At 40.0% G+C, this 27,793-nt stretch overlaps 1 protein-coding gene across 3 annotated transcripts in view; it reads left to right on the top strand.

The window, feature by feature from the left end:
* Window positions 1–27,793, top strand: part of arhgap21a (Rho GTPase activating protein 21a) — a 97,310-nt gene that overhangs the window by 15,477 nt on the left and 54,040 nt on the right. The gene's annotated exons all lie outside the window — the stretch shown is intronic.

Below are 27,793 nucleotides of genomic sequence, written 5' to 3'. Positions count from 1 at the left end.
ATTGCAGCCATGTAAGACGCTAACCTGCTTATTGGGGATATTAGGGGTTCAGTGTCTAACCCAAGGACACTTCGACATGTAACACGGACAAGCCGGGATTCGAACTGAGATCCCTTGATCCCAAGACGAGCGCTCTACCTCCTGAGCTACTGCCGCCCCCAAAACTGAGTCACAGGCTGTTATTATTATTATTTCATAAGTTATATCGAGACATCTAACTTCACACAGTGACATAAAATGCACAAAAAAAAATTCACAATTTTCTGGACAGGGGCTTTGGCGGTTTTGCTGAAATTGGTCTTAAAATGTATGGTATGTCTATATTTCATAAAGAAAATCTAAATATTTCTCTTTATGGCTCTTGGAGTTAAAAAGGTTCCCCCCTGCCTAATAGGCATATCCAATTTATTCTTTACCGAGTTTTTCATCTGCGTTTGTGACGCATTGATTGTCTTATCGACTCATACTGTGTCGATTTCTTTGCCTTTAAGTTTTATCCAGACATACACTGTAGTTGGGGTCATCCATACAGTTTTCTGTTTCCCATAAAAAAGTCACACTTTTATTTATTAAATGAGATGTTCAATGTTTTTTTTGCCCGTATCCATCCCTTACTTCTGTTGGCCAGACTCAGATAACCCTTTTTCTTTGCCATTCTGCCTTGAAGTCTAGCATTTTGGAGTTGACGCTTCACTGTCGATAATGTTTTATGGGTAAGGAAGTATTTAACCAAGCTGCTAGCTGAGGACCCTTCTTAAACTAGATATTCTAATGCACTTGTCATCTTGCCACTTCTCTCTACTCTGGCTTGAGCCTGTTTGTGCCGTTTTCTTAAAGGAGTAGTACACACCAATGTAGGAGATCTTCAGTTTCTGGCAATTGCATGCATGGAATAGCTTCTATTTTTAAGAAAAAGAGAAGACAGTCAAGTTTCATGTTAACGTTCTCTTTTTCTGGCCATTCTGAAAGTTTAATCACATCCACAACTGTGATTCTCCAGATGTTTGACTAGCTCAAAGGAAGGCCAGTTTTATAGCTTCTCTAACCAGGTAAACAGTTTTCGGCTGTGCTAACACATTTACAAAAGTTATCTAATTATTCATTTGCATTCTATCGCAATAAGAAGACATTGGAGTTCTGGTTGCTGGAAAATGGCTTCTATACTCCAGTGTAGATATTGCCTTAAAACAGTCTTTTGCAGCTAAAATACTCATTTACCACATTAACAATGTATGGGATGTATTTCTGATTACTTTCATGTTACCTTCACTGAAAAAAAACAGTGCTTTTCCTTAAAAAATATGGGCATTACTTAGCGACCGCAAACTTTTGAACGGTAGTGCATATAGTGAAAATCTTCGCTTCTAGTTTGGATTGCGCAAATTCCGATCTGAATCCAACTATTTCCTGCATGTAAACGTACCCTATGTATAGCCTTTGCTCTCCCAAGGCTGGGCGTTTTCCAGGAATGGCATCCCCGATACCCGCGGTATTAATAGCCGACGTTCATTGAGCCGCTCGCTGTGTAAGTGGAAACTGTGGCGTGCTTTGCGTGCTGACCCCCGAATGTCCCTCGGTCCACCGCCTTTGCGTGCCTGGAGCTTTCTCCGGGACACGGACGTTGGGTGGACAATGAGTCCCTTGTTTCATTATTTTTGGGGAGATTTTTCACTTGTTAAGAATGTTGAAGACTCCATGTTTCGTATGAACAAAAACTACCCATAAAAGGATCAAGGTTCACGGATCCCTTAGCCATCTGGGTTGTCGGGGAACCAATGATGACGCTACTCTAGACAGCTTTCTCCACTAATGATGGTTCCTGTCCTGTTTTGGGTCGTGGCAAATGGCACCTGTTCATTAAACAATGTTGTCGTCTCAGTTTTTCGGTCTTCCTCTCCACCAGACCCATTGATCGGTGCTCTGAAGAATTATCCTGGCTAATCCTGATGATCTTGCAGCGTGATCACACAACTGAAGTTTTTGTCTGTTCAGTTAACAACAGTTTTTGGTAGGGTCCAATGTGCCTCCTGATGGTGTGCACACTGTTGTTTGTTACATGTAGCTTATGGTAGTGATTATACACACCTGTAATATTTATACGTCAGTGTTATATTACTCACAATAATATATTTGCATAGTTATGACTTACTCACAATTCAAGTATTTGTTAATCGATAAAATTAAGCTCTAGTCTCTACAACTTTTTGGGAACATGTTCACCCAAGCTGTATAGTTGTAGACGTAAACAAAAATAAAGACACGCATAAAAATAAGCGGATATGGCGTGTTTATATATATATATATATATATATATATATATATATATATATATATATATATACTGGACTGTCTCAGAAAATTAGAATATTGTGATAAAGTTTTTTATTTTCTGTAATGCAATTAAAAAAACAAAAATGTCATACATTCTGGATTCATTACACATCAACTGAACTATTTCAAGCCTTTTATTATTTGAATATTGCTGAATTTGGCTTACAGCTTAAGAAAACTCAAAAATCCTATCTCAAAATATTAGAATATCATGAAAAAGTATACAAGTAGGCTATTCAACTAATCACCTGAATCATCTAATTAACTCGAAACACCTTGCGAGGGTTTCCTGAGCCTTAAAAACACTCAGCTTGGTTCAGTAAACTAAATCACAAGTATGGGGAAGACTGCTGATCTGACTGCTGTCCAGAGGACCATCATTGATACCCTCCATCAGGAGGGTAAGACACAAAAAGAAATTTCTCAAAGAGCAGGCTGTTCACAGAGTGCAGTTTCAAAGCATATCCACAAAAAGTCTGTTGGAAGGGAAAAATGTGGCCGGAAACGCTGCACAACCAAGAGAGATGACCGCAGCCTTAACAAAATTGTGAAGAAGAGCTGCTTCCAGAATTTGGGGGAGCTTCAAAGACAGTGGGCTGAAGCTGGAGTCCAGGTATCAAAAGCCACAGTTCACAGACGTGTCCGGGAAATGGGCTACAATAGCCGTATTCCCATGGTCAAGCCACTTCTGAACTCAAGACAACGGAAGAAGCGTCTGACTTGGGCTATGGAGAAGAAGCACTGGACAGTTGCAGAGTGGTCCAAAGTCCTCTTTTCAGACGAAAGCAAGTTTTGCATTTCATTTGGAAGTCAAGGCGCCAGAGTCTGGAGAAAGGCTGGAGAGGAGCAAAATCCAAGTTGCTTGAAATCCAGTGTGAAGTTCCCACAGTCAGCAATGGTTTGGGGAGCCATGTCAGCTGCTGCTGTTGGTCCACTGTGTTTCATCAAGTCGAGAGTAAATGCAACTGTGTACCAAGAGATTTTAGAGCACTACATGCTTCCATCTGCTGAAAAGCTCTATGGAGATGAGGATTTCATTTTCCAGCATGATCTGGCACCTGCCCACAGTGCCAAAACCACCAGTAACTGGTGCACTGACCATGGCATCATTGGCCTGCTAATTCCCCTGACCTGAACCCCATCGAGAATTTGTGGGGTATAGTTAAGAAGAAGATGAAAGACACCAGACCTACAAATGCAAATGAGCTGAAGGCCGCTATCGAAGCATCCTGGGCATCAATAACACCTCAGCAATGCCACAGGCTGATTGCCTCCATGCCACGCCGGATTGATGCAGTAATCCGTGCAAAAGGATTCCCAACCAAGTACTGAGTGCATCAATGGACATTTTCAAATGTTTGATTTAGTTTTGCTGTTATAAAATTATTTTTTTACTTGGTCTGAGGAAGTATTCTAATATTTTGAGATAGGATTTTTGAGTTTTTTTCAGCTGTAAGCCAAAATCAGCAATATTCAAATAATAAAAGGCTTGAAATAGTTCAGTTGATGTGTAATGAATCCAGAATGTATGACATTTTTGTTTTTTTAATTGCTTTACAGAAAATAAAGAACTTTATCACAATATTCTAATTTTCTGAGACAGTCCAGTATATATATATATATATATATATATATATATATATATATATATATATATATGTATATATATATATATATATATGGCTCGCAACACAGTAAAGGGGTCTGTTAAAAAACATACCGGAATTGTAAAAATCACGGTAAACCGTCCTCATTTTCTTCCTTAGAACTGAAGCCATCAAAGTCGTCTTCCTCAGTGTCGGAAAGAAACTTAGTCATATAGACGTCGTCCCACGCTCCCGCAGCCTCACTCGCGCTCTCACTGTCGCTGGAACTCTCATCCACTCCTGATTCTGTGCCCTCCTCTCCGTCACGCAGCAGACCGGCTTTTCGGAACCCGTTGGTGATGGTGGATTTTTTGATGTGCCTTTCTTTTTGCATTTTGCATGATGAGGGTATGTTTACGCTAATTTAATTTATGCACAAGCCAAGAAGTTGCAGTCTTCTTCGGCGCATATATTCCACCGGTCTAAATCTTACCTTTTGTACTCGAGCGTCGCTGGCGGCCGTTAGAAAAATTACACAAATTGGCCGCATCACTGAATAAGCCGCAGGGTTGAAAGTTTGGGGGAAAAGTAGCGGCTTATAGTCCGGAATTTACGGTAATTGCGATTAATCACCAATTATTTATTTCAAAACTGAGATTATTTAGTCAATTTATTTTAATCGATTCCCCAGCCCTAAATAACAAGGTACATTTGTAAATAGTGAACTGTGTAATCTTATTAATGTGAGCTTCATTGGCCAAGGATTAACTTGGGAAATAGTTCCAGTGCCTGCATTTAACGCTTACTGTAAGTGATGAATGCGGCTGTCACATACAGTACAACACTCTTTGTGCTAAGTGTTTGTGTGCATCGTCTGTCTGTCTGCAAACAGTCAGAAGTCTCTACTGTTTTTGACTTCTGACTGGACAGGAAGCTCATTGTAGCCATGATGCGAACATAAGAACGGGTCGGCATCTGTGTCCCTCTCCAGCCTGTCCTTATTCAATTTCGTTAATTTTTTGTGTTTTTTAGCCAACTGCTGTCTAAGGTGCTAGGGACCGCCTTTGTGCCAAGACCTGGTGAAATTTTTAAAGGACAGGCATAGGTGGCCGCTTTCCAGCCACTCCCTCTAGTCGGGAACCGTCAAGTGGGGAAGTGGCGTGCCAAACCAGCAAATTGTCTAGTAATAGAAGTTTTTGTGGATTAAATTTTGGCTTTTTGATGTTGTTTACTGGTCAATTAATATCTGCTAGGTGAGGTATCTAGAAAGTCTTTGAAATAAGACTTTTTTTGTGATAATCCATGGTTACATAATCAGAATTCCTTAATTTTTCTGTCGTTTTTATTTATTTTTCGTCTTGGATTGATTCAATTTGTGATCACCAACCAGCTTTTAGGATTGTAACAAATGTCCTAAGACAAAATCAAATGCATTCAAAATCCGCAAAAGAATGAACCAGCAATAACTGAAGCACAAATTAGCTATGGTCTCTGTATTGATCCATCAATTGATAAGGTCAAACTCTACTAGTCTCTTCAGCAGTATATTTAGGAGACATGTTTACCGATGCTGTATAAGGATGTTATTGCGCTTGTAAATTAAATTAAAGATGCACAAAATTATACTAACATCAGTCCCCATCAGAAGCAGGATCGTATCAGTTATTGGTCGGAAAAACAGTTATTTTACATACTTTTACTTCTAGTTAACCATGATGAGTGGAAAAAGACACCAGGTCGTCACTCATTTAAGCTTGAAGATAGGCGATTGTGGCTTTTCCTTTGTGTTTCGACGCATGTGTCGCTGTTAGTATAATTTTGTCCGGTTATCTCCCTCAAAGCCTTTCCTGTTTGGTTTTTCCCGGTTTACGCACATTGGCTGCCCACTGTGTGTTGTTTTCTCGACTAGCCTTGAGTTAGCGCCGCTTTTGCCATGTCCTTTGTTCTATTACTGGCCTGCTCACCCAAACCCTATACCTTTACATCTAATTAACCGTGATTAAAGTAATAACAAAACCTGGTCTTGGTGTGTGGTAAGGCTACCAACATTAACTTACTTCTGTCAAGAGAACTTAAAAGAATGACGCGGATTAATAATTCATAGATGAAGAGACCAATTATGGGTAGTTTCCAGACGTGCTGGGGGTTTTGGGAGTATCATAAAGGTCCCCCACCCCTAATTTGCACACCTGCTCCTTGTCCCCAAAGGGTCTCGGGTCTGTCCTCCTTCTTTGTCAAAATCTGTTTTATTGTGCTCACTGAAGTGATTTTTTTTTTTTTGCAAAGGTTCTTGTGCTCAAATGTTTCTTTCCCGTCCTTTCCTCGCAACTCCCTTTCCACCTCATTTCTCCTTTGTGGCGAAGCATTCCAGTCCGTTGGCCTGCACAATCGGGATGAGCATTAGCATATGAAAGCGGGCCAGGCGCCGTAGAGAGCCAGAAACAAAAAAGAAGTGTCATAAAACTTGGAACGACCCGAAAAGAATGTTAGCACATGTGGTGGATTGTTCCCTTTTCACCTCGATACTAAACACTATCATTCCTGGCATTTTATTTTATTTTTCCTGTTTAAGTTGTTCAAAGTTTAAGGGGTTGCCTACGGGTCCCCGAATTTGTAAATTGGACTTTGGCCTGCGGGATTTTGCAATTTACAAGCGCTCATTTATTATTATTTATCATTATCATCATTATTTAGTTGCTGTCATGTGTGATAATCATATCGACATAGTTTGGGCTTATTTTTGCATGTAGGAAATCGTTAAATTAATAAAGGCTGAAAAAAAGGAGTTGTGTTTTATTTTTACTTGACAGCGACAATTGCAACTTAACATTTTTTTCTGTTTTATGGATTGATTTCATTTTTGTCATGTGATGAAAACATATTTCCATTTTTCTCATCATGGTTTTTTTTTTGCATTTATGCAAAAAAATAAAACATATGCGCTGTGGTTAGCGTGTGTGCGGCATAGTTCTGAGGTCATGGGATCAAACTTTCCAGTGTTGAGTTTGCATGTTCTCCCAGCACTTGCATGGGTTTCCTCCGGGCGCTCCAGTTTCCTCCCACATTCCAAAAGCATGCATGTTAGGTTAATTGGCCGGTCCAAATTGTCCCTAGGTGTTAATGAGCGAGTGAGTTTTCTGTCTCTGTGCGCCCTGCAAGTGGCTGGCAACCAGTTCAGGGTGTCCCCTGCCTACTGCCCGAAGATAGCTGGAATGGGCTCCAGCACCCTCGTGTCACTACTGAGGATAAGCGGTGCAGATAATGGATGGCTGGAATGGTTAGATTGTAAAATGGTTTAAAGAAACAAAAACATGTTTTTTCATATAGCCGTGACAATTTTTAAAATTATAAAATAAATATATACTACGTAATGTAATTTCTTTTTTTTCTTTTGATTATTCATTTTGTCATAGTCACATGAAAAAAACAGCTTTTTTATTTCTTTGGGAATATTTGGAATGTCTTAATCGTAAAAAAGAAATTAATGGTTAAAAATATGTTTTTTTTTCACATGAAAGCCACACTTGTATTTATGTATTCAGTAAAATTTTATTATTTGTCTATTTACCTCCCCATTTTTCATGTGACAAAACAAGTTGTGATTCTATGCACTAAAATGTACTGTTCCATTAGTTTCAACAGTTTGAGCCAACTATTTGTGGGTGTTCTATACAAAATAACTCGGGTTTTAGGTTTGACCCAAAATTATCTATTGTTTTATCAAACAACAACCCATTTCTTGTGATTGTTAAAAAAAACACTATTTCAGGAAAGTGTTTCTAACAAAAAATGAACATATTTTGGGGATTAGTTTGGGAAAAAAAGTTCCTTTTTACGTTTTGTTCTGTCGGAGGTTATTAATGTCCCAACATTTTCTGTGTTGTCTATCTTTCAAGTTTTGTTCAGTTGAAGTAAGTTAGTGTTATACCATCCTGTATAGGCCTTCTTTCATGTTTTTTTTTCATTTAAAGTTAATAAGTATTCCAACTTATCCTGCCTATATTTCTTGAATGTTTTTGTTCACTTACAGCTACTACGTGTGTTTCTATAACATTTATGGTTTTGACGTAATGGCCCTTATTCTGTCTACCGGTGGTGATGTTTTAGTCTTGTCTTTTTCCCATGTTTTGGTTCGTTATAGCTGGTTGTTGTTGGAACCTGATATACAGTGGAACCTCGGTTCTCGACCATAATCCGTTCCAGAACCCTGTTCGAAAACCGATTTGTTCAATCACCAAAATCATTTTTCCCATTAAAAATAATGTAAATCGTATTAATCCGTTCCAACACCCTGAATGTTTACCTTGAATGTTTACAGTATATATAAAGCTAACCCAGGCTAATCGTACATCCGTGTTAGCGTGAACTAACATGAACGTGTAAAAATAAAAAAATTAGGTCGTTTACAAGTCATTTAGCACCTGGGTCTCCACAACAAGTGGTGAGCGGTTCATTGGAAAGGGGGCTCCGTTCTAACACCCTCAATGTTGGGCTCTGTTCCAACACCCTGAATGTTTACCTGAATGTTCAACGTAAACATAATGCTAACCCAGGCTAATGGTACGTTCGCGTTATCGTAATCTTCCGTACGAAAGATTACGCTAACATGAACGTGTAAAAATAAAAAAATCAGGTCGTTTACAAGTCATTTAGCACCCAGGTCTCCATAACAAGTGGTGAGCGGTTCATTGGAAAGGGGGCTCCGTTACAACACTCTGAAAGTTGGGTTCCGTTCCAACACCCTGAATGTTTACCTGAATGTTCAACGTAAACATAATGCTAACCCAGGCTAATCGTACGTTCGCGTTATCGTAATCTTCAGTACGAAAGATTACGCTTACATGAAAGTGTAAAAATAAGGATAAAGAAAAGAATTATGAATATGATTTCTTACCTTTGTGGTGGTCAGAAGAAGGCGCAGGTGGGGTATTCCCTAGCAAGATCAGACACTCCACCTCCTTCATATTTTGCTATTATTTCTTTCTTACATGCAATAGTTGTACGCACTACTTTTCTTTTTTCACCTGGAGCAACTTTGCTGCTTGCACTGACTTTCTTCGGGGGCATAATTAGGGGCTAAAACACTTGGTACACCTATATTAAAAGCGAAAGCAAAAGGAAGCACGTCCGCACGCGATAACAGTTGGTCACGAAAAGAGCGATCCACACCCGTACGCACTCACTCCACTGTAGTTGCTAAGTATGTTCCCGGTGTTCTATACCTTTTGTGTTTTGTTCAGATCAAACCATTGGTTTTCCCAACCGTAGGTAAGCTCGTAAGCTTGAGCCTGACCCAAATTTCGGCCCGGGTCTTGTGTCAACCATTACATTCAGTTTGAGCCAGGCTTCTCTCTCGCTGCCTTTTTTTTTTTTAATTGTCCACCCATCATTGTTCTTCTTTGTCTCTCTGCCATTCTCTTTCTCTTATGGTGCCCCACTAGATTCTTAAGGACATATTGTTGTCGTAGTTTATGGCCCAAATTTCAACCTGTCAAAATGACAGACGTCCTTGAAATTTTCCTGTCAACCATAAACAAAATCTGTCAACGATGGAAAATTGTCTGTTAATGTAACCTCTGCAGACACAGAAATATGAAATATTATTTTAAAGTCTTGTTTAACTTGGATTTTATAACAAAAGACAGGCTTTAATTTGTTATCATAAATCACCTCTTCTGTTCCCGAGTCCTCACAAATAAAATGTGAAATTTCGGGGTTGCTCTGATCTTAGTCCTGCAAATCAGTTTAATTGGTTGAATTTGGGCCGGATCTGGCTTTAATACTCGAAGGCCTGGGTTGGGTCGTGCTTATCTTGTGCTATGTCCTTTCATGTTTTGTTCAGTGCAATCTAGTATTTTTTTTAATCTGGATTTGGAATCTTTGTTGTCAACATTTTTTTTAAAATAGCCCCCAAAATCTAGTGTAAATTATGTTTAGCTATATTTGAAACTGCACTTAGTAGTGTTACCAACTGGAGTTCAGTCCTCGTTTAACCTGGTTAGTGGGTCACACATGAATTTCCCTTTTCCCTTTTTTAGGGGTATTCATTCGCTTCGTCATCCGTGTGAGGCTTTGAGATCATGAATTTTATCTCAGCCGCTCGGCTCGTGAGCAGACTGCTGATTCACCTCGTGCTGTCAACCGAGTGCCCCCCTGCACGTTTCCCCCCATGTAATCCCCCTCACATATGTGATCACAGATGCCGCTTGCTTTTTTGGTCTGGTTTCAAAAAATATTTATACATCATGGCTGCCTTTTGTTCTACGAATTTGTGACCTTGGTAACGGCGCGTTCCGTCTTTTCGCCAGAAAGAATCTCAAAGAAATCACCGCTGCAGCGTGCAAGCCTTTGGTGCAATGCAGACGTGTCGAGGAGGAGGAGCTTATTATGCCGCTTAGCTCCGCCTCCCAACCGCTCTGACAGAGCTTTTTTTCGTGGTGTATCTTTGAGATTTGTACCTCAATGTCCTGACATAAAGGTTGATATTTGTTGCAATCCCGCTAGAGATGTTTCAAAACATTTTATTTCTTTTTTTCAATTAGGCACAAAACGTGTAGTGTAGTTTACACATTTGGCTAGTTAGCTGTAGAACTGTGAACAAACACACTTTCAATATGGCGACCTCAATTAACACAACATGTGAGGCCAGCTACAAAACAGGCAGCGATTGTAGTGAACAGCGATTTCATACCGCCCATTTCTGCTTGAGTATAGGCGATGCTATTGTCCTGTTAGCCTTTGGGCTGTTGAAGGCTTTCCTGTTTTGTTTGCTCAAAGGTGGCGCCTGTTGGCTGCTCACCACGTGTTGTTTGGTCGGCTAGCCTTGCCTTTAGCGCCGGTTTAGCCATGTCCATTGTTTTATTCTTCGCTGGCACTGGTATATGGCCGTAGCCACTGCCACTTTTCGTTGTTGGTTCCCATTTAGCTTGGCTGCTCACTGCCAGACTTTTGAGCAGCTAGCCTAGCCTTAGCGCCAGTTTTGCCATGTTTCTTGGTTAGTTTATACCCAGCCATTACACATTCTCTGCTGTGGCCGTTGCGGCTTTTTGTTACTGGTTCCCGGTTAACTAGGCTGCTCACCTCAGATTTTTTGGTCGGCCAGCCTTGCGTTTTTCCCCCAATGCTGCAGCTGCCTATCGTTGATCAGTCCCAGTTAGCCTCCTTGTTGGCGGCTCTCCCCGTGTTATTTTTGATAGTTAGGCCCTGTTTAGCTGTTTGCCCTTTGTTGTAACATGACTGCATCCCCTGCGACACAACATTCTCCCAAAAAGATACCAAAATGTGCTTACTCCCATACCTTCTTTAACTAATTAACATGTAAGACAATATGGCAACTGGCTTGTTAGGGTGCTGGTGTTTCTCCAATGACATCACAACTCAGGATGACAAAGACAAAAGACATGCCGTTTTCAAAATGCATCCAGGAAATAATTGGACTTTACTGTTAAAATATATATAGATTTTATGCAAAAACCATGCACTATTTCAGACATTTTACACGTTAAAGAAATTGGGATCAACTTTGAAGGCATTGCAACAAGAAAAAAGAGTATAGTTTTCTTTGTTATAATACTACTGGGGGGTATATTTAGGGGTCAGCATAAAACAGAGGTGATCTGATCCATTAGGTTTACCCTGGCAAACTTGTTAAGCCTGGCAGTCAAGGACAGAACGAAAAAGAAAAAGATTATTAAGATAGAAGGCATTATTCACAATGTAGTGCTTGTGGCCTAAATTATATGTGCATCACAAAATAGTGCAATGAAAACTAGTGCATTGACATTTGCGACATCCTATGATTACTCTGCAAGGTTTAAATACACATCAGTTTTGCTTAAGATACAGTTTGAGAACAATACTTAAACATATACAAGCAAACGTTTTTGTTGCTGTATACTGTTGAGATAAATTATAACCCCCTCATCAGAACATACTGTCGTATTCCGGGATCTGTATCCTCCACTCTCCACACAAAAAATCTTTTTTTTGCAGATTTCCACATGGAACCTTAGTTACGTGAAACGGACGTGTAAATCTATGGAACATAACCCCAGTAATAAGAACCAATGAGTTTGGCTGCCTGTTTCCTTCCTGGAATGACAAAAACACGATGAAGTCATCAGAGTAATTTAAGCACTGAACCATTTTGGAAAATATATTCAAGTAATTTCAATTATTTTGGGGTATTTTCATGTGGTAAAGAAAAGAAGTATAGATGACAGGTCAGAGACTGGAAGGCCAAAAGGGGCCACGCCCGAAAACCAGATGGAAACAATAAGCACACAGCTTTTCCTTCTCGGCTGCATCTCTTCTCCCATTGCCACACCCTTTTATTTTTGTTTAAGAGGGCATCCCAGTAGGGCGACAATTGGGAAGGAGGAGTCCTTATTTGGCACACAACAATAGCAGGTTTTCTTTTTCAATACTTAAGAAGCAGATGGATGCCATTTGGGTTATGACGGCATAAAGCTGTCAGTGCAAGACCGTAATCACCCTGTGAGGTTGTGGTTTACTTTTCACAGATTCACTTATTTATCCTGAAAGATTTTGCTAAAACTAGGGTGAGGGTAGGGCATGGGTTGGCAACCCAAAATGTTTAAACAGTCATATTGGACAAGAAAAACATGTTTTCATATATTGGAGTTATGTTGGTAGAGTTAGGGTTAAGTGCTAGGAGTAAGGTTAGAGTTAAGAGTTAGTGTTGGGGTTAAGGGTTAGATCCAAGGGTGGGGTTATGGTGTTAGGGCAAGAATTAGTAACCTAAATTTTAGATGAATTTTATTTTTTTGTGGTTATTTTTTAGGATACTAAACAGATGCAGTCAGTTTTTAATTGCAATACACATAGGTTGACAGGTATGCGATGTCTGTGACTCCACCGTGCAACTGGCCCTTCCTTGGCACCACGTACACACATTCGTTACAGTGCTTATATTTAACTCACATTTCTTTGGGTTAATATTATCTTGTTTATCTTGTTGCTGTATTTTTATATGTTTGATTACTATTTGAATGGGTTTTAGTGATCAGGAAGATGCGTTTTTTGGCTATTCAGGGTTCACTAGGATGCTGTTGGGTGGATGGCAGCAGTCCAATTTATTTTTTTAATTATTTCATATAGGGGAAATTTCCTCACTAAATGAGCATTTTGAGCTATGAGCATGATCCTGGAGCGAATTCAGCTTATTTAATCAGGCACCACTGTATGACACATATATTCTTGCAACTTCAGAGGCCTTATTCATATAGTATGGAATATTTTATTTATGTTTAATTACTATTTGAATGTGTTTTTAGTGATCAGGAAGTTGTGGTTTATAGCTATTCAGGGTTCACTAGGATGCTGTTGGGAGGATGGCAGCAGACCAATTTGTTTTTATTTATCTCATATTAGTAACATGTTCTAATTACACAAGCAATTTTGGCCACAAGCACGATTTTGGAATGAATAATCTGTATCTTAAGCAAAACTGATGTGTATTTAAACCTTGCAGAGTAATCATGGGATGCCGCCAAATGAATAATCATGTATAAAGAGGTATTGTAGATGTTTTCTTGCAAATTACGAGGTCCTATTTATCAAACTATATGAATATTTTTTTCTTTGGTTATTTATGACCAAGTATCAGAATCGAAACAGGTCATACTGTCCGACATATTGATGTATTTTCGAGGACGCGCTCGATTCCGGGTCTTTCCACACTCCCAACATTCCTGCGTCCGTATCTCACTGCCAGCCCCAACTGCTTTCAATCAGTCCGGTCACGAGGCTCTCCAGATGGGCCTCAACATTGGGCGGGACCAGTCTGGACAGAGGAGTGGAGCAGAAATTGGGGAGGGGGCAATTGTCAACATACTTTTGCCCCTCTATCCTGCAATTGCGTCACCCTGGACTTCTCGCCCTTGCTCCCTTTTTTTATTTCAAATTTCTGAGCCTCACATCACTCCCATGTTTTTTACTAGCTGACATTTTCCACCGGTGCTGATGTTTTGAAAAGACCACTGTGTGCTTTCTGGACAACCGCATAACAGGACGTGCTTTTTACAGCCTAATGAAGAAAAAACAAGAAAGATTTGAGGCACACATTGCAATTTGATGAAAGCTGAGGTCATTTGTTTTTGGGTTGGGCCAATGTGAACGGTAAATAAAAGAAATGAAAACCAAGCTTGAGATAGGTGTTGCTGGAGACACCTATCTCAGCGGTGGGCCAAATTTTGACTTAAGGGTTTCAAAATGTTGCAAAGCCGTCAGGCCAGAAGGAAAAATAATGATTGGTTGATTTGATTTGAAATATCTGCCTATAAACAACGCAAACAATTCTTTTGGTATCTTCGCTCTTTCCACCCTTGCTGCAAATGTATTGTTGCTTATTAAACGAAGCTGTGCAGGATTTCACAGATTTCATCTTCATTATGAATCTATGAAAACGTTGTTGTCTACTACTAGTCCTCGAGACGATCCTGATTAGAGCCAAAAGGGTAAGACGAAAATGGTAAAAAAATACCCTTTTTTTCTTTCTTTCTTTATATGCTTTACACAATTTGAAAATATCAAAAACATATAAAATCCGTGGAAAACATATAAGTTGATAGGTATGTGATATAATATGTTTCTTTTTAATCACTGTATTTGATCATATATGTGTTAAAAACTCAAAAGACAAAAGGGCAATGAAGTATTTTTTTTCTTGCTCTACATTGAATTTTGTAGTGAACCTGTGTTGTTCTTTTTCTTGATAAGTAAAATGTATACAATATAAATGCATTGGGACAAGAATGACACAATGTCTTTGACAGGCTTTTGCTTGCTAAAATGTGACCCAGTAACTTCTTTCAACAACAAATAAGCACAAGCTTGTTAAATTTGACGAATGAGGACCACGCCGATGATATAATTAGCACTGGTTTAAAACGTTTGTAAAGATACGTGCATCACAGCTGAAAATTATATTAAAAAAAACATTTTTGGGGAAAATGTGGTGTAGGTGAAGGCAGTTTGTGTCTTACCACATGTTAAACTACTGGGATTCAGACCAATTATTTGGACGAAAGAAAAAGATCTGAAGAAAGAAGGTCAGTTGAGTACTTTTACCACAAAGGTACAAAGTAAAAATCAAGCAGAATACTCTGGGATTGTTATCAGGACAAATTCATCCCTCAAACAAGCATCATAAAATAGCTGACCACTGTTTTTTATAGGAAAGGGGCGTGGATTGACAAAGTTAAACCTAGCTGGAAAATGAAATTTAACCAAGTCGCTTGTGAAAATGTGACTTCCTTTCAGTCACATCTTCACAGATCTTTTGCTGAGACTGGACCGAGCTGTTTTTTTAAGGTCATATGATAGGGGTCATATGATAGGGGTCATATGATAGGATTAGGGTAGAAACCTTGATGGATGAACGATACATTGAAACATCAAGTGAACAATAGAAGTGAATGTTTCATTAAAATATGTTGATAAGCATTAGGTGCATTTATAACAACTAAATGAGTAATGTGATTATCAAAGTAATAATGTGATGTTCGAATCATATAATTATTTTAGGTCGAAAACTCATGCAAAAGTGACACATTTTTATAGTCTAACAGTGGTTATTGTAGCAAACAGAGAAACATTTTTAGTAAAATTATATTTTTACTATTTGTGTTTGGCGGGCTGGAGCCTAAAGCCTCTGGGCCATAGTTTAAACACCCCTGACCAATCATGTCCTGACTGCAAAAGCGAACAAGGAGACATTGACTCATAATGTGTTAACACAATCAGTCCTCAAGACTGTTAGCACAAGGAATCTGTTGGCAAGGCTTCCCTCCTCAAGTCCTAGCCAAAAACTCCACGCATTTCTAGAGTAATTTGATTACTCGGGTCGTATTCATGGCCCGTAGGCCTCTCCTTGTCACCTGCTAATGACGTGGTCTTCCTTTTTGCAATGTTTTCGTGTGTTACCTGGCGACAGTAAAACTTGTCTCCTCTTTCTCTGCTGTCGTCATCACTTTGCCTCCGCAATGGACGTCTCATGTTTCATTGTCTCATTCTCCAGGTTGAGATTGAAGGTCGAATGAGAATTGTGCCACCGAAACAATTATTTTAGCACATTTGAAGCCTATTTTTCTTCAGATATAACAAATATGACATAGAGGACTCCCAAAACGTTCAGAAAATACAGTCGACTACTCGAATGTGACATTTGTTTGTTTTGAGGTTTCGATGGTGAAGAAAAAAATCCTTTTTGCAGGGGATAGAGAAACCTATTCTAATGATCTAATATAGGGATATCAAACTCCGTTTTATTCTGGGGACGGATATAGACTTTCTGTTCTAAGGCGAGCCGTATCAGTAAAATACTGTCAACTCCAAATTTTTAGCTTTGTTTTTCAATATTATGCATTATCATTCAGCCCACGTAAGTTACCTGCCCTATAAATTATAATTAAAGCTACATTGTGTGATATTTGACCTTTAGATGGCACAATATTTTCTAATGCGAAGTAAAAACTGTGCGCAGTCCAGTCCATATATTGACATGCCTGATCTAGTGTCTTATAGCCTCGGGCTGCTGATAAAAACATTAAAAATATATAGTATGTAGTAAGTAATACTTGTGTGTAAAATACTTGCATATGATCGTTTGATTTTATTCACTTTCTGTGTGAAGTGACTTGAGCCGGTCAGGTAGAGTAGCGGGTGGATGTAGAGCAGGGGTGTCAAACTCAATTATACAGAGGGCCAGAACTCAAACCACTCCAAACAGGATAAATATTTATTGAATACCCCCCTCTTTTTTAAAAAAATAAAAATAAATAAATATGAATTTAAAACAGTCAGAAATATTATTCCAGAATAAACAAACTTAAACATTAAATGAATTAAAAATCGTTGCTCTCCATAAAAATATCTCATGTCAAAACTATAAAAATGAAAATATTAAAAAAAGGAAAATATAAATAAAGTTTGTGCTTTTCACTTTGGGAAATTGCTTTAGTGAAAAACATCTTCATATTCTTCCTTAACGCTTCAACTTTCTATATCTTTTCTCTGGATTCAAGGTCTTTCAGCTTACTCTAAAGTTTTGTCTTGTAGTGCCGTTTTACATTAAATTCCCTAATTAAACCACAAAATCTCCACAAATAAGACACACGGGTTTACCGACAATGTCAGTTAACATAATTTTCTCGGCCATTGTGGTTTTTTAATATCCGAGTATAATTTGAAAGTTATCAGGGTTTCATAGACCCTGGCCATTATGGTAGATGTATATAAAAGGATTTCACGGGCCGGATATAATTGTACGCCGGGCTGGATGAAGCCCGCGGGGCCGTGAGTTTGTCACCTGTGATGTAGAAGGAGGAGAAGACAATGGTTTTAAATAAAAACTGACCTTAAAACTTTCTCTTTGTGAGCATTGTCATGCCCATTGAAAATTTCCTTGCTTTTTCTGCTTTTAACTGTCCATATTTTTACCAATTGTGCAGATCGCCGATTGATTATGGCCATCCAACATGGCGAGGGTAGCATTTTGTGCCCCTTCTTTGCATTCATTTGTAATCACAAGCTTTATTTCTTCCGTCATCATGCTTTTTGCTTCTCCCATAACCTCACTGCAAAACCTGGGACCCATAGCTATTAAAAAAAAAAAAAAAGACAATATTGTATCACCAACCTGAAAGATTTTATGAATGAAACAATAGCAGACATAAAACATAAAAGAAAACAAAAAAAACAACACTGTTGTGGCAATGACTCAAGACACTCTGCTAGTTGGATCAGTCAATATAAAGAACGTGAATAACCAACTACAGGTGTGAGGACTGATTAGGCACAGGTGCTCGCTGTCCATCCACTCCCCCCAGCTTGGCGGCCTCTAGGGGGGAAAATGGTGTGCCAGATCCTGACTCTCAGACAGCTTGACTTAAGAATAATGTGTTTGGTTTTAGGAGCTCGGAAATGTTTTCATATTATCTAACGAGTGCTATTAAAGATAACTGTCAATTTAATAAATCTGTTTGTAATTATGACTGAGCAAAGTTGAAATGTTCAAAAAACATTAATTTTAACAGTATTTTAAATCATAGTTTAAGGTGAGGTCAGACATTTTTCTTACTGTAGTTGCCAAACTTGATACAGATATCTGTTATTTAAATTGAGTCTTCTGACACTACTGTGATCCAATGAACTCAGTGCACTTATCTTACTTTAGCCACTGATCTCTGCACCACTAACAAGATTAGCAGTTAGGTAGTACCTCCACCCTTAGGTGATTGCCGTGGACCTCCCAGAATTGTCCTCTCCCTCAGTTTTTCCTTTTGACCTTGCAGTTTTGCTGAACTAATGAGCTCTATATTTAACCCCGTTTTTTACACCGACTCCAGGCGTTTAATCATGAACTTTTTTGCCCCGGTGCTACTTATGTAAGAAGCTGGCCAGTTCTAAAGAGGCAACCTGCATGCTCTTGATTGCAGCTCGCTATTGAACAGCCCCTGGGCTAACTGGCCTGACAGTTTAAGGGCAGGAAGCCGTTTTACTACTACGTAATCCTGTATTCAATTGGGAGAAACATTTATTGCTGGGAAAGAAGAAAAATGTTCTCAAGTTAGTTCCAGAGACTGTCAAGCTATGATGTTGAAAACACATGTGATGTGGTGCAGGTACCCAAGTGAAGATAAACGATTGCTGTCTACCTCCTTGTCTTTTAATCTCAGTTGAAGGAGTCTTGTCTGCTGCTGCTACTCTCTTGTAAAGCTCACTTGACACATTTAGCGTTGGCAAATTGGCAATGGACGCCATTGGCAGCAGAACACCGTTTCAATTCTTCTTCAAGTTGTCTTGGTCATGTGTTTTGGATCGTGTGCCCATTCAAGATGGCAACAGCCACAAAGTCAGATAGAGACGTCTAAGACGAGCACATATTTACGTATGAGGGAGGCTTGTTGTAAAACGTGGTACAACAACGTATTGAGAGTAGTGATTGGTGTGCCTTCTATTTATCTTTTAATAATTTCAGTTTTGTTTCTATGATTATCATGTTTTTGCTTCTCCCTTTAGCAAGCCTTGGGATCTACAGTTCATTAATACAGCACCAAAAATACAGCTTTTTATTGCTGACGTGGAGTTTTTGAAGAGATCCTTTTCTGAATGTAGAAAGAAAAAAATCATTGATGGATGTAGTTCAGCCAATAGCATATCTGCATTTTAATGATGCAAACCAATTACAGAACAGCGTTTCAATTACTTGCCAATAGCGGACAGGCTTCTTAGGGATTTAACTCTATTAATGCAGTTTTTTAGCATGCAAATGAATCCTTGTTGATGTAAATAGTGTAAAGTAAGGAAAATGCTGTAAAAAGGGGAAGAAAAAAAGTATCTCCTTCCACACGGTGAAATAAGAAAGCTATAAGGCGGACACGCTTTATCCCAGGTCTACTGTACTTTTCTTTAGAACAGGGAGAGGCCTTTGATTTTTGTTTTTAAATGAACAAAGACAAGGAGATAATGACATGGTTCTAACTTACTATTGAAGTGGGTTTTAAAAGTCACATTCAGCCTGTAATAAACAAAAATTTCTTTCTGGACTTGTTTGGGGTGTTAGAATAAATGACACAGCCATGCCCCAGACACACTCATTGGCAGGAATACAACAATCCGTTTTGACCAAGTTTCTTGAACCTCCAAAGGGCAAAATAACCTCTGGCACAATATTTCCTGGAGAGGAAAACATTCTGGAGAAACCACTGAGCTGCTTGTCTTCAGCTCATCTGCCACGGGTCCTTGCTTTTATAACCGTGTTGCTCCGAGACACATGGGAAGCAGAGCACCGGACCGGAAAGGAATAAGCAAAGATTGTTGTTTCTTGTGAAGTCCTGCTCAATTCCTTTGTGAAGTTCACTGTGCATGAATGAAAGAGCTAAGCCAGGGATAACCAGGGAACAGAATGCAACCCTCGAGCAGGTGACGTCACCGCTCAGCTGAAAGACGACATTCTCTGCTCCTCAGCTAGCACAAGACACCCCTGTTCGGTCACACTTGCCCCTCCCAAAATAAATCCTGTCTGTCTGCATCAGCTCACTTGGATCAAACCTCTGGGTAAAGGTGAACCCACCCAAGGTCATTTTTCGAGAATAAAAAAAAAAAACATCCCCGGAGGACGATGACGATCGATCTTAGGTTTCTATTCCAAGAATCTCAAGTCTTTTCTCGATGTTGCCCCCGCTTGATCGCTCAAACCACATCTCAAACACCGTCATTATGTTCTCCCAAGCCCAACCCTTGTCGTGCAACATTGAGATTTGTTTACAATGAAGCCTGGCGTTCGTTACATTGTCAAGTTTAGGATCCAACCACGACCAGCCCCTGTTGGTTGGAAAAACCTTTCCTACTCCGCATGTTTGTTTACCATAGCAGTTGTGAAATGGGTAAAACAAATGCGACAGTTTGGCAGTTCCCTTGAGAATTTTATTAAACTTTTAAGCAGAATATTCTGGGCATTTGAGTACAGAACAAGGCTGTTTGGTTAAACAAATTAGCAGAAGAAATGGCTGAAATCACTTTTTTACCAGGGCTATGACAAAATGTCACTTTTTAGAGGTAGTAAGAAAAAAACAACAGTACTTTGAAAATCTCGTCTCGTCTCGTTAGCCGTACCGCTTATCCTCATTAGGGTCGCGGGGGGGGGCTCAATATGAAACCGGAGTGCCCGGAGGAAACCCACGCAAGCACGGGGAGAACATACAAACTCCGCACAGGAAGTCTGGAGCTGGATTTGAACCCACGACAGGTTCCCATGACATGAACTGTGCCGCACAAGCGCTAACCACTGCGCCGCCGTGCTGCCCGTACTTTGAAAATATTTCTCCTATTTATCTTGATTTAAATTCTTTTTTTTTATCTATTTATTATATGTTTACTTCGGAGTCCCATGTCGAATTTTGTTGCGTACATTGTTTCACAACATTGATATCAATGACAATAAAGATGATTCAATTCAAAGTAATTTTTTAAGTCATTCCTATTTGGGCAGTGGAAGGTGATATTAACAACAACATGCAGAAGTAACCTGGCCAAAATGTCATCTTGTCTCCTTTATGACATTAATTGAAGGGAAATAGTAACATCAAGAATATTCTTCAACAGTGCAGAAATGAAACTCTGATCCCTGGAAACATTCGGAGGATTTTTACTGATTGCCTGACTCTTATATTTATGACTAGTTGCATCACGGCCAATATTTAGGCTGGTTGTCGCCGTCCTACAGTCGTAGCGAACATTGAAATGTTTCGCATCAACTTTGCATCATGCCTGTGAGTCACTAAGCATGCACGCCCGAGCAAAGTAAAGGCTGTGGAGTTAAGGCACACCCTTGGATTGGATGTGGCAGTTACAGTGTTGTCCAGCTTCTCCTTCATGCACAAAACACAGCCTTTGAAAATGTGAAATGATTCACAGGTGTTCTGGTAGCATAGTTTGAGTCAAGCAATCCAGACCAATCAAATGTGGCAACGTTCATAAATGAGCTAAATCCAACCCTGGTTGATCGTTGGCAAATGCGGCGCCCAACCCGGACTGGCTAGAATTAGAATTGTGATTATTGTCCTTGATTGTGATTGTGGTGTGCGTTATTTTCAACAAGATCACACATGTCACTCCAGTATAACATGTAATAAAAAAACATAAAAGAAAAACATATTTGGATTGGCAAATCAAGCTAGTGCTGGTTAATTTTGATTTCCTCCAGAGGGGGTATATTTGGGAGTCAGAGAAAGATGGAGGTGATCTGATCCATCCAAGTGGGGTTATCAAAACATGAGAATAAATGAATAAATATAAAGACAAATATTTCTATGATACGCAAGGCACTATTTTCCACAGTTCAGTGTGCTTGTTTAGGGTGGTGTTGGCCCCGGGGAAGAAACTGTCTCTAAACCTTTTAGTCATTGTATTAAGGGACCTGTAGCATCTGCCAGTGAGCAGGAGGTCAAAGAGGTTGTGTCCGGGTGAGAGGAGCCCTTCATAATTTTGCATGAATAGGAATGAAGAAAAATCTCCACTTCAATTTAAATACTTCGTGGAACTGATATTTGTGTTGGGAGAAGGGCGTGTCCCATGGCAAATAACTTGCAAGCAACTCCAGAACAGTTAACACTCCACTGAAACGGGATGCAACCCTATCCCGGGGCTGTTGACATGCGACTCTTCCCAAAGAACTGTCACAAGAATGGCAGCTGCACGCATTGTTATCGACCGCCGCACGTGAGCCGTGACAAAGCTCGGCCAAAAGGGTGAATATTTCAAGATCTGTCACGTTGAAGGAATGTACAGTATTTTGGGACCTGACGATCATCACTTCAGTCCCTGTGAATATTTAAAAAAGCTGTCATGAAGATGAGTGTTTACTTAAGATCAAATCAACCCTGCATAACAACCTAGATTGATGAATCGCTCCTACTATCAGGTACTGTGACACTTTCATAGCAGCCCTTCTTCTTTTTAATGCAGCCACTACGCATACCGAATGCACAGACCCTTATCCCTTTAGTGTACAGTAGTTCTCACCTCAGACCTCAACCGTTGATTTCTGGGATCGTCTTACAGTAGCGCTTTATGGGCTCTTTTATAAAGCTTGTGTTGACTCAATGGGGTCTTTCAAAGTTTCAAAATTTGACTTGAATCAGGTGTTTGTCTACAAACTTTGTCCGCATAGTTTCCAGATGTACCGTCCGATGGTCTGTTTATTTTTTCGGGGGCTCGACAAGCCATTGGATTTGAGGAGGTTTCCTCCCTGAAACTGTTGTGCCTGGCTTTTTTTTTTGGTTTGTTGGATTTGTGTTTAGGACCAACAACCCGACAAGTGCTGTGACTGGCTACTTCATTAAGCATGTTCGCATACAGGTAATAATTCAAATGGAAATGGAATATTGCTAGTAGTCCTAGTATCTAAAGCCATTACATTAGTATCAGCAGAGCTCGCAACCATTTTTTTTTGCTCCTTGCACCTATCCTTGAACACAATCCCAAGCGAGGACACTCCTTAATCAACGTGTTTTGGTCCGCTTGATTCAGGACTTGACGACACCGCAAACATGCTTTCTTTTGTTGTTGTTTGAGAGCAGCTGCACACGAGTGAATGCGCAGGCTCCTGAATGCTTGATTGGCAAGTGCATTTGTTTGGCTGTAGTCAGAGGTCATCCGCTAGCTATTGTGCACATCACGCACGGCTCCTCGACTGTGGATCTCGCTAATATGTGCAAAGCAGACCTGAGGTGTGTTTGTATTACAAGTTACATGTTTTGCAAAGGAAACTTTAATAGAGAGGCAGCAACAACCTTTCCACCAGACTCTTTCGAGTGAGACAACGTGATAAATTACAAAAACAAGTAGTCTCTAAACAACTAACAAAGTGTCCAAACCAAAATCAGAAACACACCCAGTGTGGCAATAACCTGTCAACCTCTACTGTTGGGTACAGTTAATATAAGGAGCTGATAAAACAAAATGCAGGTGTGTGGACCAATTAGGCACAGGAAAGATCCCTACAGCTACCCCCTGAACACCCCTGCCCCTCAGGTTGGCACCCTTTCGTGGGTAAATGGCGTGCAAGATCCTGACAATACCCTCTTAAGGGCTGGGTAATAGTACTGATTGTTGATTGGTTACAGCTATGCAACTTAGCGAGAGTAGCAATTTGTGTGCCTTATTTGTACATCCAGCACGGCGGCTGAGTGGTTAGCGCGTCTGCAGCACAGTTCTGAGGTCATATGATAAAATCCAGCTACCAGCCTTCCTGTACGGAGTTTTCATGTTCTACCCGTGCTTGCGTGGGTTTCCTCCCCCAAACCAAAAACATGCATGTCAGGTTAAATGGTCGGTCCAAATTGTCCCTGCGTGTGAATTAGCAAGTGAGTTGTCTGTCTCTGTGTGCCCTGCGACTGGCTGGCAACCAGTTCAGGGTGTTCCCTGTCCACTGCCCGAAGATAGCTGGGATGGGCTCCAGCACCCCTGCGCAAGGGGCACCCACATTGATAATCATTTCTAAAATAACTTATCATGTTGCTACTTATGTGTTATTACTAGGTTTATCATTTGAAATAGGGTTAAACAGACTCTTTCGACCACTAAAAAAATCAGGTTAGTAGAAAATCACAATGACCCTGCACTGGGAAGATATTTTCAGAACATGTCCTCGGGCACCTCAGCTGTCAATACAGGGGCACCCTGGTGCTTGCAGGCACCACGTTGGACACCCCTGGTCTAGTGGATCTTACCAAATCACTTCAAGAAAGTTGATTTGGGATCTGAAAGCTGTTGACGGTTGGATCCCACGCTGACAGGTTGAGGTAAAGGGCGCTTTCACGGGAGTAGTCTGCTAACCCGCTTTCATTAGCCGGCCCCTTTTGTTACCATAAACTGGACCTGGCGGTGGCCAGATGCAGCTTGTCCAGATTAGAACCTACACCCGCCAGGATTCTTGAAAAGCCAGCCCTGAATCAGGCCTAATCCTCCCCAGCAAGACTTCTTTACGGGCCATCTAAAGCTGCAGCTGCATGGTGACAATCAAGTTTAGGGTTTGGTCAGGCCCCCTCAAAAACCAGAACTGGCGTATAAAAGGCAACAGGTTTCTTTTTTTAAACCCCATCTTTTAATTTGTCACAAGCGCGGCAACAGGTTAAAAGAGAGATAAAAGGATCAGTTCCAATACATTGTAAAAACCTCTGTGGTTCTTTAAAACCAGCTGTGAACATTCTTTGAAGAACTTTACGAGATGCCATCGAAGCGAAACGCGCCAGCCAAGAAAAGCTTGATCAGGTAGAAAAAATAAAGGTTGGAGACACCTGCGAGACACCGATAAGAAAACAACATTCAAGTTTGTGTTGTAACTGTTTGTGAGGTCTCTTCAGCCCTCCTTGCCTCGTTTGGCACGCGTCGGATACGGAATCTTGGTTCTTGAAATCCCCCTCTGATTCTTTTTGAAATGACCGCAACAGGACAAGCAAGGCCAAGGTCAACATCCTTACTGCAGCTGTCATAAATGAGCAGAATTAGAATCAAAAATGTTTTTTGTCATTGATAACCATATAGTTAACATTGTTTACAATGGGATCAGATACGGTAGTCTAGGAAAAAACATGTCATAAAAAAGCTTGAATGGACAATATATATTGATTGACACGAGATATTGTCCAAAAGCACAAGGACTTTTAGGATGAATAGGCAAACAATATTTACAATGTAGTGCTTAGAAACTGGCCTAAGTTATAACATTAATGCAATTAAAATAATAGTGCATCGTAACAATGAAAAGACGTTGATTAACATTTAGCAGCAACAGAAAAACCCAAAATAATTCAAGATGATATTTTTACAATTTCATGCTGCAGCAACAAAAGAGAAAAATACCCCAAAATAAGTCACAAAATGTGTTGGCACAGTTTTGTGCGCACGTTTAGGGTGGTGATGGCTCTGTGGATTACCTGTCTCAGAACCTCTTTGTCCTAGTTTTGAGGGACCTGTAGCGGCACCCAAAGGGCAACAGATCAAAGAGGGGGTGTTTTTTCCCCATTTTTTGAACCCATATTGTTTTTTTTTTAACGTCAAAGTGGCGCAAAATAATAAAAACTGTCCTTTTGAAAGAAAAAAAACAAAAGGAAAAAAATAATATTAGGATAGACTACTGTATTTACAAGACAGTGCTGCTTTGTTTTCTTTCGAAGAGGGGTATATTTGGGGGTCAGAGAAAGACAGAGGTGATCGTATCCATCTAGGTGGGGTTTTCCCCGGTAAACCCGCTAACCTTGGTTTGACTCTTTGAATAATATCCACCAACGCACATAAACTCTTGCTAACATAGTGCTTGAAGCTATAATAATCAAGTTGACCCAAATGTGACTGAAAGCCTTAACAACTCATTTGCCCCGGCATTAAAACTTGACCCACTTTTACCCCACTTGTGGTGTAAACACATCCAAAAGACTCACGCAAATCCTTCTGCTCTGGATTTGAACTTGCAGCCATAGGAAGTTGAAGCGGGATTGTGTACTCTCACTATAGAAGAACAAGAAAGTTAGCGGCCCAACAACGTTCTGTGACGCCACTGTTTCTGATCATGTTTTCTGCATTCGAAAGAATCTCAAGCTAGTACGTTAGCGTCATAACGGAGGCACCCATTGTGAGAAAATGGAAACAACATGTGGCCTTTAAAAAAAATGCTTTCTGAATGCAACATCTAAAAAATAAAACAACAGTCTGCCGGCTTTAAACACGCTAAAATGGCAGTCTAGCCTTTTTCTACTCTTTCCATAAGGAATATAATGCGCTATATTGGGCCCAATGCGGTAACCAGATTCCTCTAACCAAACTGTGCGAGCGGAACATTCCATGACTGGGGTTCCTGTTGACGTTGTTGTTGTTGTTCATGGACTTGTCGCTGTCTCAAAAAACTCCCGCAGTCAAAATAGGCTGCTGTTTATGTTTACGCCCGCAGATGTTAGCACTAAACTAAGCAAAGGTACGAATTGTTGGCAGATGAAGTTGGATTTCCAAGTTGTTCACATTGGAAAGAAGTGTATTTTAAGCTACTGCAAAGAGAAAGACCAAAGAAAACTTGTATCATCACAAATTATGTCTAGTTAAATCGGATCAACTATGAAGATAACAGCTAATCGATTAATCAACATCTCATAGATAAGGAAAATGATGAGCAACTTATTTATAATTGATAAATCGTTAATTTTGAAATACTGGTGGGGTAAGGACCAACGAGAAACCAATCGTACATCACAAAATATGTCCAGTGAACTCTTATCTAATACACTAATCCAAGGGTCGGAATCTTTTTGACCTATAGAGCCATAAAAGCTAAAATATTTGGATTTCTTTATTATTATTATTTTCAGGAGCGAGCCACAGCACAGAAATTCAACAAATCTGACAAACCCCCTCTCTAGACAAAAGCTTATTCTTTAGCACATTTTATTTCACTGTGTGACGTTTGATGATTTGATCAATCCCTGTGTCCCAAAACAGTTTAAATATACCACTTAAATTTTGTCTCACCTCTGGAATTACTCAAGAGTGCTGAGGTTCATCTTGGCCTTCATTTTTGTCCTAAATAATGGGTTCAAAACAAGCATAGTTACAAGTTAAAAAATACTGCAAACTAGGATACCAACTGACTTACCTTTGGTGCAGGTCGCTTGGCAAGTGGGTGAATTTAGTAAGTGAGCTGTATGTTAAGATCCGCCCATTCCTACTGCTAACCCAATCAAAATGCTCTTGGCGCCTTGCCTGAGTTTTGGGATGTTTACAGTTTGTTCTGTGGTTTTCATCATAAACCTTCTCAATAGTGAACATACTTTGTTTAATGAGCTTCCTGTTGAAGGATTCTTTAGCAATGCACAGCCAAAGCAGGGACTGTTGGTGTGACACATTGACTGTAAACTGTAGTTGAAACTGTAATAAAACGTTTGTGCACACATTATTGTCCCCGGCTTTGCGAGTGCTAAAATCGTTTAGCATGTAAAAATGCAGCAAATATTTGCACTATACTTATTTTATTTTTGAGCAAAATGAACACATTTAATGAGCCAAAAGTTCTGGATTAATTGATTAATCGACAACTCAACCATTATCATAATCAGCATCTAACTCTTCTCATCTCATCTCATTAGCCGTACCGCTTATCCTCATTAGGGTCGCGGGGGGACTGGAGCCCATCCCAGCCATCTCCGGGCAGTGGGCATTCACACCTAGGGACAATTTGGACCGGCCAATTCACCTGAAATGCATGTTTTTGGAATGTGGGAGGAAACCGGAGTGCCCGGAGGAAACCCACGCAAGCACGGGGAGAACATACAAACTCCGCACAGGAAGTCTGGAGCTGGATTTGA

The sequence above is a fragment of the Urocampus carinirostris genome, chromosome 18 (assembly GCF_059441175.1).
Source record: "Urocampus carinirostris isolate Australia breed hairy pipefish chromosome 18, RoL_Ucar_1.0, whole genome shotgun sequence".
NCBI classification, from domain to species: domain Eukaryota; kingdom Metazoa; phylum Chordata; class Actinopteri; order Syngnathiformes; family Syngnathidae; genus Urocampus; species Urocampus carinirostris.
This window is presented reverse-complemented; position numbering and strand designations above follow the sequence as displayed.